Source organism: Moschus berezovskii, chromosome 21, assembly GCF_049115385.1.
Source record: "Moschus berezovskii isolate FMDL1 chromosome 21, NW_MosBer_1.0, whole genome shotgun sequence".
NCBI classification, from domain to species: domain Eukaryota; kingdom Metazoa; phylum Chordata; class Mammalia; order Artiodactyla; family Moschidae; genus Moschus; species Moschus berezovskii.
The window spans coordinates 71,602,450-71,621,839 of record NC_142480.1 but is presented as its reverse complement, the minus strand read 5'-3'; positions in this window follow the sequence as shown (position 1 = coordinate 71,621,839).

Genomic DNA, 19,390 nt, shown 5'->3' with positions numbered 1-19,390 from the left:
CGAGTTCCTGAGGTCCCCGTCGCAACTCGAGAAGTACCCAACTTCCTGCCGTAAATCGAGAAACACCACAAAATTATTCCCTCAATGTGAAATGACTAAAATTTTTCCTGTAGAATCTCAAGAGACATCCCACATTCCCTCTAGAAAGGCAAAAGTGTACTTGACAAACTTTATGAGACTCAGAAAGTTCCCTCACACAGTCGTCCCCATTGGTGAGGAAAATACACTTTTTGGACTCGACACGAGAAGAGGCGCTATACCCCTTTAACGGTTCGAGAGTAATCCTGAGGTTTCCCCACTTCACAAAAGGGGAATTTACTTCCCTGAAGGCACCTGAGCGAGTTCCTGACTTTCCCGTTGCAACTCGAGATGTACCCCCAGCTTCCGGCCTCAACAGGAATAACACCACAAAATTATCCACTCAATGCGAGATGTGGAAATTTTGCACTGTACAATTCAAGAGAAATTCCACATTCCCGCCTGAAAATCAAAATGGTACTTGACAGCCTTTAGGCGACTCATAAATTTCCCTCACACAGCTGTCCCCATTAAAGAGGAGAACACACTTTATGGACTCAACTCTAGAAGAGGCCCTATTCCCATTTAAGGGTTCGAGAGTAACGGCGAAGTTCCCCTACCAACACAAAAGGGGACCTGACATGTCTAAAGTAACGAGAGTGAGTTCCTGAGGTCCTCGTCGCTACTCGAGAAGTTCCCCCAGCTTCTCGCCTCAACAGGAGAAACATCAGAAAATTATCCCTTCAATGCGTGTTGAGGAAACTTTGCGCAGCACTATTCAAGAGAAATCCCACATTCTCGACTGAAAATCAAAAGGGTACTTGACACCCTTTATGCGACATATAAATTTCCCTCACACAGACGTCCCAATTGGAGAGGAGAACACACTTTATGGACTCAACTCGAGAAGAGGCAGTGTTCCCATTTAACAGCTCGAGAGTAATCCTGAAGTTCCCCTTCCAACAAAAAAGGAGACCTGACCTTCCTGAAGCAACCCGAGCGAGTTCCTGAGTTCCCCGTCGCAACTCGAGAAATACCCCTATCTTCCTGCCGCAACTCGAGAAACACCACAAAATTATCCCCTCAATGCGAGATAAGGAAATTTTCCACTGCAGAATCTCAAGAGAAATCAAATATTCCCACTTCAAAGGCAAAAGTGTACTTGACACCCTTTATGGAACTCAGAAAGTTCCCTCAATCAGCTATCCACATTGGAGAGTAGAACACACTTTATGGACTCAAATGGAGAAGAGGTCCTATTCCCATTTAACGGATCGAGAGTAATCCCGAAATTCCCCTCCCAACACAAAAGCGGACCTGATTTCCCTGACGAAACCCAAGCGAGTTAATGGCATCCCCGTCGCAACTCAAGAAGTTCCCCCAACTTCCCGCCAAAACTCGAGAAACACCACAAAATTATCCACTCAATGTGAGATGAGGAAATTTTGCGCTGCAGAATCTCAAGAGAAATCCTACTTTCCCGCTTGAAAGGCAAACGGTTACTTGAAACGCTTTATGTGACTCAGAAATTTCCCTCACACTGTCGTCCCCTTTGGAGAGTAGAACCTATCTTATGGACTCAACTCGAGAAGAGGCCCTATTTCCATTTAACGGCTCGAGAGTAATCCCGAAATTCCCTTTCTATTAAATAGGGGACCTAACGTCCCTGAAGCAACACGAGCGAGTTCCTGAATTTCATGTCGCAACTCGATATGTACCCTCAGCTTCCCGCCTCAACAGGAGAAACACAACAAAATTATCCCCTCAAAGCGAGATGAGGAAATTTTGCGCAGCACTATTCAAGAGAAATCCCACATTCTCGCCTGAAAATCAAAAGGGTACTTGACACTCTTTATGCGACACATAAATTTCCCTCACACAGACATCCCAGTTGGTCAGGAGAACACACTTTATGGACTCAACTCGAGAAGAGGCCCTATTCCCATTTAATACCTCGAGAGTAATCCGGAAGTTCCCCTTCCAACACAAAAGGGGATCTGAATTCCCTGATGCAACCCGAGCGAGTTCCTGAGGTCCCCGTTGCAACTCAAGAAATTCCCCAATCTTCCCACCGCAACTCGAGAAACACCACAAAATTATACCCTTAATGCGAGATGAGGAAATTTTGCGATGCAGATCTCAAGAAGAATCCCACATTCCAGCTTGAAAGGCAAAAGGGTACTTGACAACAATAATTCGACTCAGAAATTTCCCTAACACTGTTAGTCCCCATTGGAGAGGAGAACACACTTTATGGACTCAACTCGAGAGGAGGCCCTATTCCCATTTTACGGCTCCAGAGTAATCCCGAAGTTCTCCTTTCAACACAAAATGGGACCTGACTTCCCTGAAGCAACCCGAGCGAGTTGCTGAGGTCCCCGTCGCAACTCTAGAAGTAACCGCAGCTGCCCGCCGCAACTCTAGAAACACCACAAAATTATCTCCTCAATGCGAGATGAGGAAATTTTATGCTGCAGAATCCCAAGAGAAATCCCACATTCCCGCTTGAAAGGCAAAAGGGTATAGGACATCCTTTATGGGACTCAGAAAGTTCCCTCACTCAGCCGTCCCAGTGGAGAGGAGAACACACTTTATGAATTCAACTCGAGAAGTGGCCGATTCCCATTTAACGACTCGACAGTAATCCCGAAGTTCCCCTTCGAACACAAAAAGGGACCTAACTTCCCTGTAGCAACCCGAGCGAATACCTGAGGTCCCCATCGCAATTCATGAAGAACCCGCAGTTTCCGGCTGCAACTCGAGAAACACTTCAAAATTATCCTTCAGTGGGATATGGGGAAATTTTTCGCTGCAGAATCTCAAGAGAAATCCCACATTCCCGCTTGAAGGGAAAAATGTTACTTGACACCCTTTATGCGACTCACAATGTTACCTGACATAGGCGTCCCCATTGGAGAGGAGAACACACTTTTTGGACTCAACTTGATAAGAGGCCCTATTCCCATTTAATGGCTGGAGAGTAATCCGGAAGTTCCCCTTCCAACAAAAAAGTGAACTTGACTTCCCTGAAGCAACCTGAGCGAATTCCTCAGGTCCCCGTCGCAACTCGAGAATTACACCCAGCTTCCTGTCGCATTTCGAGAAACACCACAAAATTATCCCCTCAAGGCGAGATGAGGAAATTTTGCACTGCACAATAGAGAAATTCCACATTCCCTCCTGAAAGGCAAAAGGGTACTTGACACACTTTATTCAGTTTAGTTCATTCGATCAATCGTGTCCGACTCTCCGCGACCCAATAGATCACTGTGCACCAGGCCTCCGTGTCAATCACCCACTCCCAGAATTCACTCAAACTCATGTCCACACAGTCGGTGATGCTATCCAGCCATCTCATTCTCTGTCGTCCCCTTCTCCTCATGGCCCCAAACTTTCCTAGCATCAGAATCTTTCCCAGTGAGTCAACTTGTGTCATGAGTTGACCAAAGTATTGCAGTTTCAGCTTTAGAATCACTCTTTCCAATGAACTCCCAGGATTGATCTCCCTTAGAATGGACTGGTTGGATTTTCTTGCAGTACAAGGGACTCTCAAGAGTCTTCTCCAACACCACAGTTCAAAAGCATCAATTTTTCGGCAATCAGCTTTCTTCACAGTCCGACTCTCACATCCATACATGACAACGGGAAAACCATAGCCTTGACTAGACTGACCTTTGCTGGCAAAGTAATGTCTCTGCTTTTTAATATACTATCAAGGTTGGTCATAAATTTCCTTCCAAGGAGTAAGCGGCTTTTAATTTCATGACTGCAATCAGCATCTGAAGTGATTTTGGAGCCCCCAAAAATAAAGTCTGACACTGTTTCCACTGTTTTTCCATCTATTTCCAGTGAAGTGATGGGACCAGATTCCATGATATTTGTTTTCTGAATGTTGAGCTTTAAGCCAAACTTTTCACTCTCCTCTTTCACTTTCATCAAGAGGTTTTTGAGTTCTTCTTCACTTTCTGCCATAAGGGTGGTGTATTCTGCATATCTGAGGTATTGATATTTCTCCCAGCAATCTTGATTCAAGCTTGTTCTTCTTCCAGCCCAGCATTTCTCATGAAGTACTCTGCATATAAGTCAAATAAGCAAGGTGACAATATACAGCCTTGGCGTACTCATTTTCCTATTTGGAACCAGTCTGTTCTTCCATGTACAGTTCTGAGTGTTGCTTCCTGACCTGCATAAGGTTTCTAGAGGCAGCTCAGGTGGTCTGATATTCCCATCTCTTTCAGAATCTTCCACAGTTTACTGTGATCGATGCCGTCAAAGGCTTTGGCATAGTCAATGAAGCAGAAATATATGTTTTTTCTGGAACTCTCTTGCTTTCTCCATGATCCAGGGGATGTTGGCAATTTGATCTCTGGTGCCCCTGCCTTTTCTAAAACCCGCTTGAACATCTGGGAGTTCACGGATCACATATTGCTGAAGCCTGGCTTGGTGAATTTTGAGCATGACTTTACTAGCGTGTGAGATGAGTGCAATTGTGTGGTAGTTTGACCATTCTTTGGCATATCTTTTCTTTGGGATTGGAATGAAGACTGAACTTTTCCAGTCCTGTGGCCACTACTGAGTTTTCCAAATGTGTTGGCATATTGAGTGCAGCACTTTCACAGCATCATCTTTCAAGATTTGAAATAGCTCAACTGGAATTCCATCACTTCCACTAGCTTTGTTCGTAGTGATGCTTTCTAAGGCCCACTTGACTTCACATTCCAAGATGTCTGGCTCTAGGTCAGTGATCACGTTTTCGTTACTATCCTGGTCGTGAAGATCTTTCTTGTACAGTTCTTCTGTGTATTCTTGCCACCTCTTCGTAATATCTTCTGCTTCTGTTAGGTCAATGCCATTTCTGTCCTTTATTGAGCCCATCTTTGCATGAAATATTCCCTTGGAATCTCTAATGTTCTTGAAGAGATCTTTTGTTTTTCCTATTCTGTTTTTTTCCTCTATTTCTTTGCATTAATCACTGAGGAAGGCTTTCTTATGTCTCCTTTCTATTCTTTGGAACTCTGCATTCTAATGCTTATATCTTTCCCTTTCTCCTTTGCTTTTCGCTTCTCTTCTTTTCACAGCTATTTGTAAGGCCACCTCAGACAGCCATTTTGCTTTTTTTGCATTTCTTTTCAATGGGGATGCTCTTGGTCCCTGTCTCCTGTACAATGTCACGAACCTCCGTCCAGAGTTCATCAGGCACTCAATCTATCAGATCTAGTCCGTTAAATCTATTTCTCACTTCCACTGTATAATCATAAAGGATTTGATTTAGGTCATATCAGGAATGGTCTAGGGGTTTTCCTTACTTTCTTCAATTTAAGTCTTAATTTGTCAATAAGGATTTCATGATCTGAGCCACAGTCAGCTCCTGGTCTCTTTTTTGCTAACTGTATACATCTTCTCCATCTTTGGCTGCAAAGAAGATAATCAATCTGATTTCGGTGTTGACCATCTGGTGATGTCCACATGTAGAGTCTTCTCTTGTATTGTTGGAAGAGGGTGTTTGCTATGACCAGTGTGTTGTCTTGACAAAACTCTATGAGCCTTGGCCCTGCTACATTCCGTGCTCCAAGGCCAAATTTGCCTGTTACTCCAGGTGTTTCTTGACTTCCTACTTTTGCATTCCAGTGCCCTAGAATGAAAAGGACATCTTTTTTGGGTGTTAGTTCTAAAAGGTCTTGTAGGTCTTCATAGAAGCGTTCAACTTCGGCTTCTTCAGTGTTACTGGTTGGGGCATAGGCCTGGATTACTGTAATTTTGAATGATTTGCCTTGGAAACGAACAGAAATCATTCTGTTGTTTTTAAGATTGCATCCAAGTACTGCATTTCGGACTCTTTTGTTGACCGTGATGGCTACTACATTTCTTCTAAGGGATTCCTGCCCACAGTCGTATATATCATGGTCATCTGATTTAATTTCACACATTCCAGTCCATTTTAATTCACTGATTCCTAGAATGTCTATGTTCACTCTTGCCATCTCCTGTTTGACCACTTCCAATTTGCCTTGATTCATGGACCTAACATTCCAGGTTCCTATGCAATATTGTTCTTTACAGCACAGGACTTTGCTTCTATCACCGGTCACATCCACAACTGGGTACTGGTTTTGCTTTTGCTCCATCCCTTCATTCCTTCTAGAGTTATTTCTCCACTGATCCCTAGTCGCATACTGGGCACCTACCGACCTAGGGAATTCCTCATTCAGTATCCTGTCATTTTGCCCTTTGATATTGTTCATGGGGTTCTCAAGGCAAGTATACTGAAGTGGTTTGCCATTCCCTTCTCCAGTGGACCAATTCGGCTGTGGTCCATGTGATCAGATCGACTAGATTCTTGTGATTATGATTTCAGTGTGTCTGTCCTCTGATGCCTTATCGCAATACCTACCATCTTATTTAGTTTCTCTTACCTTGGGTGTGGGATATCTCTTCACAGCTGCTCCAGGAAAACGCAGCTGCTGCACCTTACCTTGGATGAGGGGTATGTCCTCAAGGCCGCCCCTCCTGACCTTGAAAGTGAGTAGATCCTATCGGCCCTCCCTCGCACAGCCACCGCCTATTGGACGTGGGGTACCTCCTCTTGGCCACCTGCCCTGGCCTCAGGCATGGGGTAGCTCCTCATGGCCATGCATCTTTGAATGGTCGGTTGCTCCGTGTCTGGCATCTCTCGCATCTGCACGTGTGGGGCTGGGTTCTCTCGGGTCTGCGCCGACGGGTGAGTCTCAGAAAATTCCCTCACACAATCGTCCCCATTGGAGAGGAGAACACAATTTATGGACTCAACTTAAGAAGAGGCCCTATTCCCATTTAACAGCTCGAGAGTAATCCCGAAGTTCCCCTTCCAACACAAAAGGGGACCTGACTTCCCTGAAGCAACCTGAGTGAGTTCCTGAGGTCCTCTTCGCTACTCGAGATTTACCCACAGCTTCCCGCCACAAGACGAGAATCACCACAAAATTATCCCCTCAATGCTAGATCAGGAAAATTTGCGCTGCACAATTGAAAAGAAATCCCACGTTCCCGCTGGAAAGGCAAAACTGTACTTTACACCCTTTATGTGACTCAGAAATTTCCCTCACACAGCTGTCCCCATTGGAGAGGAGTACACATTTTATGGAGTCAACTCGAAAAGAGGCCCTATTCCCATGTAATGGCTCAAGAGTATTCCCGAAATTCCCCTTCCTTCACCAAAGGGGAATTGACTTCCCAAAAGCAACACGAGCGAGTAGCTGAGGTCCCCCTGGCAACTGGAGAAGTACACCCAGCTACCCCCAACTCAAGAAACACCACAAAATTATCTCCTCAAAGCGAAATGAGGAAATTTTGGGCTGCAGATCTCAAGAAAAGACCCACATTCCCGCTTGAAAGGCAAAAGGCTACTTGACAAACTTTGTGCTACTCAGAAAGTTCCCTCAAACAGCCACCCCATTGGAGAGGATATCACACTTTTTGGACTAAAGTGGAGAAAAGGTCTTATTTCCATTTAACGGCTCGAGAGTAATCCGGAAGTTCCCCTTCCAACAAAAATGGTGACATTATTCCCTGAAGCAACCCGAGCTAGTTCCTGAGGTCCCTGATGCAACTCGATAAGTACCTCCAGCTTCCCACCACAACTCGAGAAACACCACAAAATTATCCCCTCAAAGCGAAATGAGGAAATTTTGGGCTGCAGAATTTCAAGAGAATTCCCACATTCCCGCTTGAAAGGCATAAGTGTACTTGAAACCCATTATGCGACTCAGAAAGTTCCCTCAAACAGCATTCCCGATTGGAGAGTAGAACTCACCTTATGGACTAAACTCGAGAAGAGGCTCTATTCCCATTTAATGCCTCTGGAGTAACCTGGAAGTTCCTCTTCCAACACAAAAGGGGAACTGACTTTCCTGAAGCAACCCGAGCTAGTTCATGAGGTCCTCGTCGCAACTCGAGAAGTACCCCAAGATTCCCGTAGACACTAGAGAAAAACAACAAAATTATCCCCTCAATTCGAGATTAGGAAATTGTGCGCTGCAGAATCTCAAGAGAAATCCCACATTCCCTGTTGAAAGGCAAAAGGATACTTGACATCCTTAATGGGACTCGGAAAGTTCCCTCACACAGCCGTCCCCATTTTAGAGGAGAACACACTTTATGGCCTCACCTCGAGAAGAGGCCCTTTTCCAATTTATCATAGTGAAAGTAATTCCGAATTTCCACTTGCTTCACAAAAGGGGACTTGACTTCCGTGAAACAACCGGAATGAGTTCCCGAGGTCGTCGTTGTACCTCGAACATTACTGCCAGCTTCCCGCCGCTTCTCGGGAAACACCACAAAATTATCTGCTCAGTGCGAGATGAGGTAATTTTGTGCTGCAGGATCTCAAGGGAAAAGCCACATTTCCGACTGAAAGGCAAAATGGTAGTGACACCCTTTATGTGACTCAGAAAGTTCCCTCACACATATGTCCCGATTGGAGAGGAAAAAACACTTTATGGACTCAACACGAGAAGAGGCCCTACTCACATTTAATGGCTCGAGAGTAATCCGGAAGTTCCCCTTCCAACACAAAAGGGGACCTGATTTCCCTGAAGCAACCCGAGCGAGTTCCTGAGGTCCCCGTCTCAACTCGAGAAGTACCCCCAGCTTCCCGCTAAATCTCCAGAAACACCACAAAAATATGGCCTCAATCCGACATGAGGAAATTTTGCGTGGCAGTATCTCAAGATAAATCCCACATTCCCACTTGAAAGGCAAAAGGGAACTTGACACCCATTATGTGACTCAGAAATTTCCCTCACACAGCCGTTCCCATTGTAGAGGAGAACACACTTTATGGACTCAATTCGAGAAGAGGCCCTATTCCCATTAAATGGCCCTAAAGTCATCCAGAAGTTCCCCTTTCAACACAAAACGGAGACCTGACTTCCCTGAAGCAACCGGATCTAGTTCCTGTAGTCCCCGCTGCAACTCTAGAAGTACCCCCAGCTTCCCACCGTAACTCGAGAAACACCACAAAAATATGGCCTCAATGCAAGATGAGGAAATTTTGCGCGGAAGTCTCTCAAGAGAAATCCCACATTCCCACTTAAAAGGCAAAATGGTACTTGACACCCTTTATGCGGCTCAGAAATTTCCCTCACACAGCCGTCCCCATTGGAGAGGAAAACACACTTTTTGGACTCAACCTGAGTGAAGGACCTATTCCCATTTAACGCCTGGAGAGTTGATCCGGAAGTTCCTCTTCCAACACAAAAGGAGAGCTGACTTTCCTGAAGCAACCCGAGCGATTTCCTGAGGTCCCCGTCGCAACTAGAGAAATACCCACAGCTTCCCATCGAAACTCTAGAAACACCACAAAAATATGGCCTCAATACGAGATGAAGAAATTTTGGGCTGCAGAATCTCAAGAGAAATCCCACATTACCGCTTGAAAGGAGAATGGGAACTTGACACCTTTTATGTGACTGAGAAAGTTCCCTAACACAGCAGTCCCCATTGGAGAGGAGAACAAAATTTACGGACTCAACTCCAGAAGAGGCCCTATTCCCATTGAACTGCTCGAGAGTAATCCCGCACTTCCCCTTCCAACACAAAGGGAAACTGACTTCTCAGAAGCAACACGGGGGATTACCTGAGGTCCCCGTCGCAAATCGAGAGGAAGCCAAAGCTTCCCGCCGACACTCAAGAAAAACCACAAGATTGTGCCCTCAAGGCGAGATGAACAACATTTCCGTTTCAGATTTGGTAAGAGAAATTCAAATGTAACCTCGAGTATCAACTCACAGGACGAGTGGAGACCTGACTGCACGAGCATAGTCTATACAATCTCCAGGTACAAACTCAACTCTAATGTGGCCTAACACTCATATTACAACTCGAGAAGAAAGCGCAGTTCCAGGTCAGAACAAGAGAGGAGAACTGAATCCCCTGGAGAACATTGAGAGCAACTGGAGATCCCTGTCTCCACTGGAGAAGAACAAACAGTTCCCTGACTCAACGCTCGATGCGGCCCTATTCCTCTGCTTCTCCTTATAGAGGAATCCTGAGTTTCCCCTTTCAACTTTATAGGAGACCAGACTTCCCTGTGTCAACACGAGCGAGTTCCTGACATCCCCGTCGCAACTCAAGATGAACCCCAACTTCCCGCCGCAACTCAAGAAACACCACAAAATTATCCCCTCAATGGGAGATGAGGAATTTTTTCCGTGTCAGTGTCTCAAGAGAAATCCCACATTCTAGCTTGAAAGGCGAACGGGTACTTGACACACTTTATGTGACTCAGAAAGTTCCCTACCATAGCCATCCCCACCCGAGAGGAGCACACAATTTATATTCTTAACTTTAGATGAGGCTCTGTTATCATTTAACGACTCGAGAGTAATCCAGAAATTCCCCTTCCAACAAAAAATCGACCTGACTTCTCTGAAGAGACACGGGGATTTCCTGAGGTCTCCATTGCAACTCAAGAGGGAGCCCAGGCCTCCTGCCGCAACTCGAAAAACACCACAAAATTATCCCCTCAATGAGAGATGAGGTATTTTTTCTGTGGCAGAGTCTCAAGAGAAATCCCATTATCCCACCTGAAACTCGAATGGGAACTTGACACCCTATAAGCGAACCAAATGCTTCCCCAACATAGCCGTCCACATTGAAGCAGAGCACACAATTTACGTACACAACACTAGATGTGGCCCTATTCGTCTCCTGTGACTAGACATGAATCCTGGTCCCCTTCAAACAGTGAACGATTTCAACCTTCTTGGGACAACGTGATCGAGTTCCTGGGGTCACCGTCACAACTCGAGAGGAACCCCAAGATTTCCGCTGCAACTCAAGATAAACGGAAACGTTCCCCCATCAGTGCGAGCTGAGGAAATTTTCTGCAGCAGAATTTCAAGAGAAATCCCACATTTCCGCTTGAAAATCGAACGGGAACTTGACACCCTTTATGCGACCCAAAACTTCACCGAGATAGCCATCCACATTGAAGCGGAGAACACAATATATCTACACAGCACTAGATGCGACCATATTACTCTGCCATGCTTCAAGAGGAATTCTGATGTTCCCCTTCCAACGCGCAAGGAGACCTAACTTCCCTGGGACATCGCGATCTAGGTCCTGAGATCCCCTTCGCAACTCGAGAGTAACATGAAGCTTCCTGCTGCAAGTCGAGAAACAACACAAAATTATCCCCTCAATGCGAGATGAGGAAATTTTCCGCTGCAGAATCTTAAGAGAAATCACACATTCCCGCTTGAAATGCGAACGGGAACTTGACACACTTTATGTGACTCAGAAAGTTCCCTAACAGAGCCGTCCCCATTGGAGAGAACACAATTCACGGACTCAACTCGAGAAGACGCCCTATTCTGAGTTAACAGCTTGAGAGAAATCCCGAAGTTCCACTTCCAACACAAAAGGGGGCCTGACATCCCTGGGGGAACACGAGCGAGTTCCTGAGGTCCCCGTCGCACGTCGAGAAAAACCCCAAGCTTTCCGCCACAACTCGAGAAACACCACAAAATTTTCCCCTCAATGCGAGATGAGGATATTTTCTGCTGCAGAGTCTCAAGAGAAATCACACATTACTGCTTGAAACTCGAACGGGTACTTGACATCCTTTATGTGACTCCAAAACATCCCTGAGATAGTGGTCCACATTGAAGCGGAGAACACAAATTATCTACACAGCACTAGATTCGACCCTATTTTCTGATTCTACTGCACAGTTTCAAATGTAGCCTCGAGTATCAAATCACAGGACAAATGGTGACCTGCCTCCATGAGCATACTCTATACAATCTCAAGGTAAAAATGCAAAAAAGCAAAATGGCTGTGTGAGGAGGCCTTACAAATAGCTGTGAAAAGAAGAGAAGCGAAAAGTAAAGGAGGTAAGGATAGATATAAGCATATGATGCAGAGTTCCAAAGAAGAGCAAGGAGAGATAAGAAAGCCTTCCTCAGCGATCAATGCAAAGAAATAGAGGAAAACAACAGAATAGGAAAAATAAGAGATCTTTTCAAGAAAATTAGAGATATCAAGGGAACATTTCATGCAAAGATGGGCTCAATAAAGGACAGAACTGGTATGGACCTAATAGAAGCAGAAGATATTAAGAGAAGGTGGCAAGAATACACAGAAGAACTCTACAAAAAAGGTCTTCACAATGAAGATATCAGGATGGCGTGATCACTCACCTGGAACCAGACATCTTGGAATGTGAAGGCAAGTGGGCCTTAGAGAGCATCAGGACCAACAAAGCTAGTGGAGGTGATGGAATTCAATTGAGCTATTTCAAATCCTAAAAGATGATGCTGTGAAAGTGCCGCACTCAATATGCCAGCAAATTTGGAAAACTCAGCAGTGGTCACAGGACTGGAAAATGTCAGTCTTCATTCCAATCCCAAAGAAAGGGAATGCCAAAGAATGCTCAAACTACCACACAATTGCATTCATCTTACATGCTAGTAAAGTCATGCTCAAAATTCTCCAAGCTGGGCTTCAGCAATATGTGAATCGTGTACTTCCAGATGTTCAAGCAGGTTTAAGAAAAGGCAGAGGCACCAGAGATCAAATTGCCAACATCCGCTGGATTATGGAGAAAGGAAGAGAGTTCCAGAAAAATATCTATTTCTGCTTCATTGACTATGCCAAGGCCTTTGACTGTGTGGATCACAATAAACTGTGGAACATTCTGAAAGAGATGGGAATCCCAGACCACCTGAGCTGCCTCTTGAGAAACCTGTATGCAGGTCAGGAAGCAACACTTAGAATTGGACATGGAACAACAGACTGGTTCCAAATAGGAAAAGGAGTACGTCAAGGTTGTATATTGTCACCTTGCTTATTTAACTTCTATGCAGAGTACATCATGAGGAACGCTGGGCTGGAAGAAGCACAAGCTGGAATAAAGATTGCCAGAAGAAATATCAATAAGCTCAGATATGCAGATGAGACTACCCTTAGGGCAGAAAGTGAAGAGGAACTCAAAAGCCTCTTGATGAAAGTGAAATAGGAGAGTGAAAAGGTTGTTTTGAAGCTCAACATTCAGAAAACGAAGATCATCGCATCTGGTCCCATCACTTCTTGGGAAATAGATGGGGAAACAGTCGAAACCGTGTCAGACTTTATTTTTGGGGGCTCGAAAATCACTTGAAATGCTGAATGCAGCCATGAAATTAAAAGACGCTTACTCCTTGGAAGGAAAGTTATGACCAGCCTAGATAGCATATTAAAAAGCAGTGACATTACTTTGCCAACCAAGGTCCATCTAGTCAAGACTATGGTTTTTCCCGTGGTCGTGTATGGATGTGAGAGTTGGACTGTGAAGAAAGCTGATCACCGAAGAAGTGATGATTGTGAACTGTGGTGCTGGAGGACTCTTGAGAGTCCCTTGGACTGCAAGGAGATCCAACCAGTCCATTCTAGAGGAGATCAATCCTGGGTGTTCATTGGAAGGACTTATGCTAAAGCTGAAACTCCAATACTTTGGCCACCTCATGCGATGAGATGATTCACTGGAAAAGACTCTGATGCTGGGAGCGGTTGGGGGTAGGAGGAGACGGGGACAACAGAGAATGAGGTGGCTGGATGACATCACTGACTCGATGGACATGAGTTTGAGTGAACGTCGGGAGTTGGTGATGGACAGGGAGGCCTTTCGTGTTGTGGTTCAGAGTCGGACACGACTGAGCGACTGAATGGAACTGAACTGAAAGTGGCCTATCACCCGTATTACAACTCGAGAAGAAAGCGCACTTCCAGGTCTGAACAAGAGACGAGACCCGAATCCCCTGGAGAATTTTGCGAGCAACCGCGAGATCCCTGTCTCCACTGGAGAAGAACAAACAGTTGACTGACTCAACGCTAGATGTGGCCCTATTCCTCTGCTGCTCTTTATAGAGGAATCTCGAGGTTCCCCTTCCAAAAAGATAGGAGACCTGACTTCCCTGGGGCAACACGAACGAGTTCCTGGGGTCCCCGTCGTAACTCTAAAAGAACCCCAAGCTTCCCGCTGCAAATCGGGAAACACCACAAATTATCCCCTCAATGCGAGATGAGGATATTTTCTGCTGCAGAGACTCAAGAGAAATCGCACATTACCGTTTGAAACTCTAACGGGTACTTGACACCATTTATGCGACCCAAAAACTTCCCCAAGAAAGCTGTCCACATTGAAGCGGAGAACACAATTTTCTATACAACACTAGATGTGATCCTGTTATTCTATCGTGTCTCGAGAGGAATCACCATGTTCCCCTTCTAACACGCAATGAGACCCAACTTCCCTGGGACATCGCGATCAAGGTCCTGAGGTCCCCGTCACAACACGACAGGAACATCTAGCTTCCTGCCGCAAGTCGAGAAACACCACAATATTATCCCTCAATGAGAGATGAGGAAAATATCCACTGCATATCTCTAGAGAAATCCCACATTGCCGCTTGAAACGCGAACGTTAACTTGACAACATTTATGCGACTGAGAAAGTTCCCTAACACAGTGGTCTCCATTGAAGAGGAGTACACATTTCACGGACTCAACTCGAGAATGGGCCCTATTCCCATTTAACGGCTCGAGAGTAATCCCGAAGTTTTCCTTCCAACACAAAAGGGGAACTGACTTCTCTGAAGCAACATGGAGGATTTCCTCATGTCCCCTTGGCAAATCGAGAGAGAGCCCAAGCTTCCCGCCGCAACTCGAGAAAAACCGCAAGATTCTGCCCTCAAGGCGAGATGAAGAACATTTGCATTTCAGATTCACAAGAGAAATTCCACATTCCCGCTTCAAACTCGACAGTTTACCTAACATCCTTAATGAGACTAAAAACTAAACCTACATACACAGCCCCAGTCCAGAGGAACACCGAGTTTCTTGCGACACTGACAAAATTCCCCGTTTTCCACTCCTTTTTCCAGATGAGAGTTGATTCCTCTGCTTCCTCTGCAATGGAAATCAGACGTTCCGATCCCACAGGACGAGCAGGCAGGTACCACCTTGAAACTCGGGAGGATAACCGGTTTTCAAAACACAAATGGAAAAGGTACGGATGTCACCACCCACTCGAGATATTGTCTGATTCCACTGCACAGATTCAGATGTATCCTCGAGTATCAACTCAGAAGACGATTGGTGACCTGACTCCACGAGCATACTCTATACAATCTCCAGGTAAAAATGGAAAACTAAAGTGGCCTCTCACCCGTATTACAACTCGCGAAAAATGCGCAGTTCCAGGTCTGAACAAGAGAGGAGGCCTGAATCCCCTGGAGAATTTTGAGAGCAACCAAAATTTCTCTGTCTCCACTGGAAAAGAACAAACAGTGGATCAACTGAATGCTAGATAAGGTCCTATTTCTCTGCTGCTCCTTTTAGAGGAATATCGAGGTTCCCATTCGAAAATGATAGGAGACTTGACTTTCCCTGGGGCAACAAGAGCGAGTTCCTGGGGTCCCCGTCGCAACTCGAGAGGAACGTCAAGCATCCCGCTGCAAGTTGAGAAACACCACAAAATTATCCCCTCAGTGCAAAATGAGGAAATTTTTCACTGCAGAATCTCAAGAGAAATGTCACACTCCCGCTTGAAAGGCAAAAGGGTACTTGACACCCTTTATGCGAATCAGAAAGTTCCCTCACACTGCCGTCCCCTTGGAGAGGAGAACACAACTTACAGATTCAGGTCGAGAAGAGGCCCTGTTCACATTTAACGGGTCGACAGTAATCCTGATGTTCCCCTTCCAACACAAAAGGGGACCTGACTTCCCTGAAGCAACATGAGCAAGTTCCTGAGGTCCCCGTCGCAAGTCGAAAAAAATACCAAGTTTTACGCCGCAACTCGAGAAACACCACAAAATTTTCCCCTCAATGTGATATGAGGATAATATCTGCTGCAGAGTCTCAAGAGAAATTTCACATTACTGCTTGAAACCCGAACGGAACTTGACACACTTTATGCGACCCAAAAATTTTCCCCAGGTACCCGTCCACATTGAAGCAGAGAACACAATTTATCTACACGGCACTAGATGTGACCCTATTACTTTCCCGTGCCTTGAGAGGAATGGCGATGTTCCTCTTCGAACACGCAAGGAGACCTAACTGTCCTGAGATATCGAGCTCGAGGTACTCAGGTCCCCGTCGTAACTCGATAGGAACTCAATTCTTACCGCCGCTAGTCGAGAAACACCACAAAATTATCCCCTCAATGCGAGATGAAGACATTTTCTGCTTCAGCATATCAAGAGAAATCCCACATTTCTCTTGATATGCTGCAGCATATCAAGGTGTCAAGTACTTGACACCCTTTATGTGACTCAGAAAGTTCCCTCACAGAGCCTTCCGCTTTGGAGAGGAGACCACAAATTAGGACTCAACTCGGTAAGAGGCCCTATTTCCATTCTAAGCCTCGAGAGTAATCCCGATGTGACTACCAAAACGAAAGAAGATCTGACTTCCCAGGGACTACAAGAGGGAGGTCCTGAGATCCCTTTCCCCTTTCGAGAAGTACCCCAAGCTTCCCACCGCGACTCGAGAAAAACCACAAGATTCTGCACTCAAAATGAGATGAGGAAAATTTCCCCTTACAGAATCTCAAGGGTTTAACCCATATCCCGCTTGAAACCAGAACGGGTACTTGACACCCTTTATGAGGCTCAAAATATTCCGTGACATAGCTGGCCCCACTTGAGAGAACACAATTTATGGACTCAATTTTAGATGAGGCCCTATTCCCATTCCACACCTCTAGAGTAATCCCGATGTTCCCCTACCAAAACGAAAGGAAACCTGACTTTCCAGGGACTACACGAGCAAGTTCCTGAGGTGTCTGTCACATCTCGAGAAGGACATTAAGATTCCCGTGGCTACTCGTGAAAAACCACAAGATTCTTCACTCAAGGTGAGATGAGGAAAATTTCCCCTGCAGAGTCTCAAGAGAAATCATACATTCCCGCTTGAAACGCCAACGGGTACTTGACACCCTTTATGAGACTCAAGATATTCCCTGACATAGCTGTCCCCACTTGAGAGGAGAACACTCTTTATAGACTCAACAATAGATGAGGCCTTATTCCCATTTCACGCCTCGAGAGTAATCCCAATGTTCCCCTACCAAAACGAAAGGAGAACTGTCTTCCCAGGGACTAAACAAGCGAGTTCCTGAGGTCCCCATCGCAACTGGAGAAGGACCCCAAGCTTCCCGACGCAAATCGAGAAAAACCACAAGATGCTGCACTCAAGGTGAGATGAGGAAATTTTACCCTGCAGAGTCTCAGAAAAATCCCACATTCCCGCTTGAAACGCGAACGGGTACTTGACACCCTTTAGGAGACTCAAGACATTCCCTGACATAGCTGTCCCCACTTGAGATTAGAACAAAATTTATTGAATCAACTTAAGATGAGGCCCTATTCCCATTCCATGCCTCGACAGTAATCCCGAGGTTCCCCTACCAAAATTAAAGGAGACATGACTTCCCAGGGACTACACGAGCGAGTTTCTGAAGTCCATGTCACAACTCGCGAGGGACCCCAAACTTTCCGCCGCAACTCGAGAAAAACCACGGGATTCTGCACTCAAGGTGAGATGAGAAAAATTCCCCTGCTGAGTCTCAAGAGAAATCCCACATTCCGGCTTGAAATGCGAACAACTATTGACAACATTTATGTGACTCAAGATATTCCCTGACATAGTTGGACTCACTTGAGAGGAGAACACAATTTATGGACTCAACCATAGATGAGGCCCCGTTCCCATTCCACGTCTTGAGAGTAATCCCGAGGTTCCCCTACCAAAACAAAAGCAGACCTGACTTCCCAGGGACTTCAAGAGCGAGTTCCTGAGGTCCATGTCACAACTCTAGAAGGATCCCAAGCTTTCCGCCGCAACTCGAGAAAAACCACAAGATTCTGCACTCAAGGTGAGATGAGGAAAATCTCCCCTGCAGAGTCTCAAGAGAAATCCTACATTCCCCCTTGAAACGTGAATGGGTACTTGACACCCTTTAGGCAAATCAAGACATTCCCTGACATAGCTGTCCCCACGTGAGAGAACACAATTTATGGAATGAACTTGAGATTAGGCCCTATTCCCATTCCACGCCTTGCGTGTAATCCCAATGTTCCCATACCAAAAAGAAAGGAGATCTGACTTCCCTGGGAATACACGAGGGAGTTGATGAGATAATTTTCGCAAATCAAGAAGGACCCCAAGCTTCCAACTGCAACTCGAGAAAAACAACAAGATTCTGCACTCAATGTGAGATGAGGAAAATTTCCCTGCACTGTCTAAAGAGAATTCCCACATTGCCGCTTGAAACGCGAACGGGTACTTGACACCCTTTATGCGACACAAGACATTCCCTGACATAGCTGTCTCCACTTGAGAAGAGAACACATTTTATGGACTCATCTTTAAAAGAGGCCCTATTCTCATTCCATGCCTCGAGAGTAATCCCGATGTTCCCCTACCAAAGCGAAAGGAGACCTGACTTCCCAGGGAGTACACGAGCGAATTCCTGAGGTCCCTGTCGCAACTCGAGAAGGACCCCAAGCTGTCTGCCACAACTCGAGAAAAACCACAAGATCCTGCCCTCAATGTGAAATGAGGAAAATTTACCCTGCAGAGTCTCAAAGGAAATCCCACATTCCTGCTTGAAACGCAAACGAGTTCTTGACACCGTTTATGCGAATCAAGACATTCCCTGAAATAGCTGTCCCCACTAGAGAGGTGAACCCAATTAATGGACTCAATTTTATGAGGCCCTATTCCCATTCCACGCCTCCAGAGTAATCCTTATGTTCCCCTTCCAAAACAAAATGAGACCTGACTTCCCAAGTACTACACGAGCGAATTCCTGAGGCCCCTGTCGCAACTCGAGAAGGACCGCAAGTTTCCGCCACAACTCGAGCAAAACCACAAGATTCTGCAGTCAAGGTGAGATGAGGAAAATTTCCCCTAGAGGGTCACAAAAGTTATCCCACATTACCGCTTGAAACTCGAACGGGTACTTGACACCCTTTTGCGAATCAGAACATTCCCTGGCATAGCTGTCTCCACTTGAGAGGAGAACACAGTTTATGGACTCAACTTGAGATGATGCCCTATTCCCATTCCACCCCTCGAGAGTAATCCCGATGTTCTCCTACCAAAACCAAAGCAGAATTTACTTTCCAGGGACTACACGAGCGAGTTACTGAGGTCCCTGTCCCAACTTGAGAAGGACCCCAATCTTCCCGCCGCAACTCGAGAAAAACCACAAGATTGTTCACTCATGGTGAGATGAGGAAAATTTCCCCTACAGAGTCTCAAGAGAAATCCCACATTCACTCTTAAACTCAAACGGGCTCTTGACACTATTTCTGCGACACAAAAAGGACCCTTATAAGCT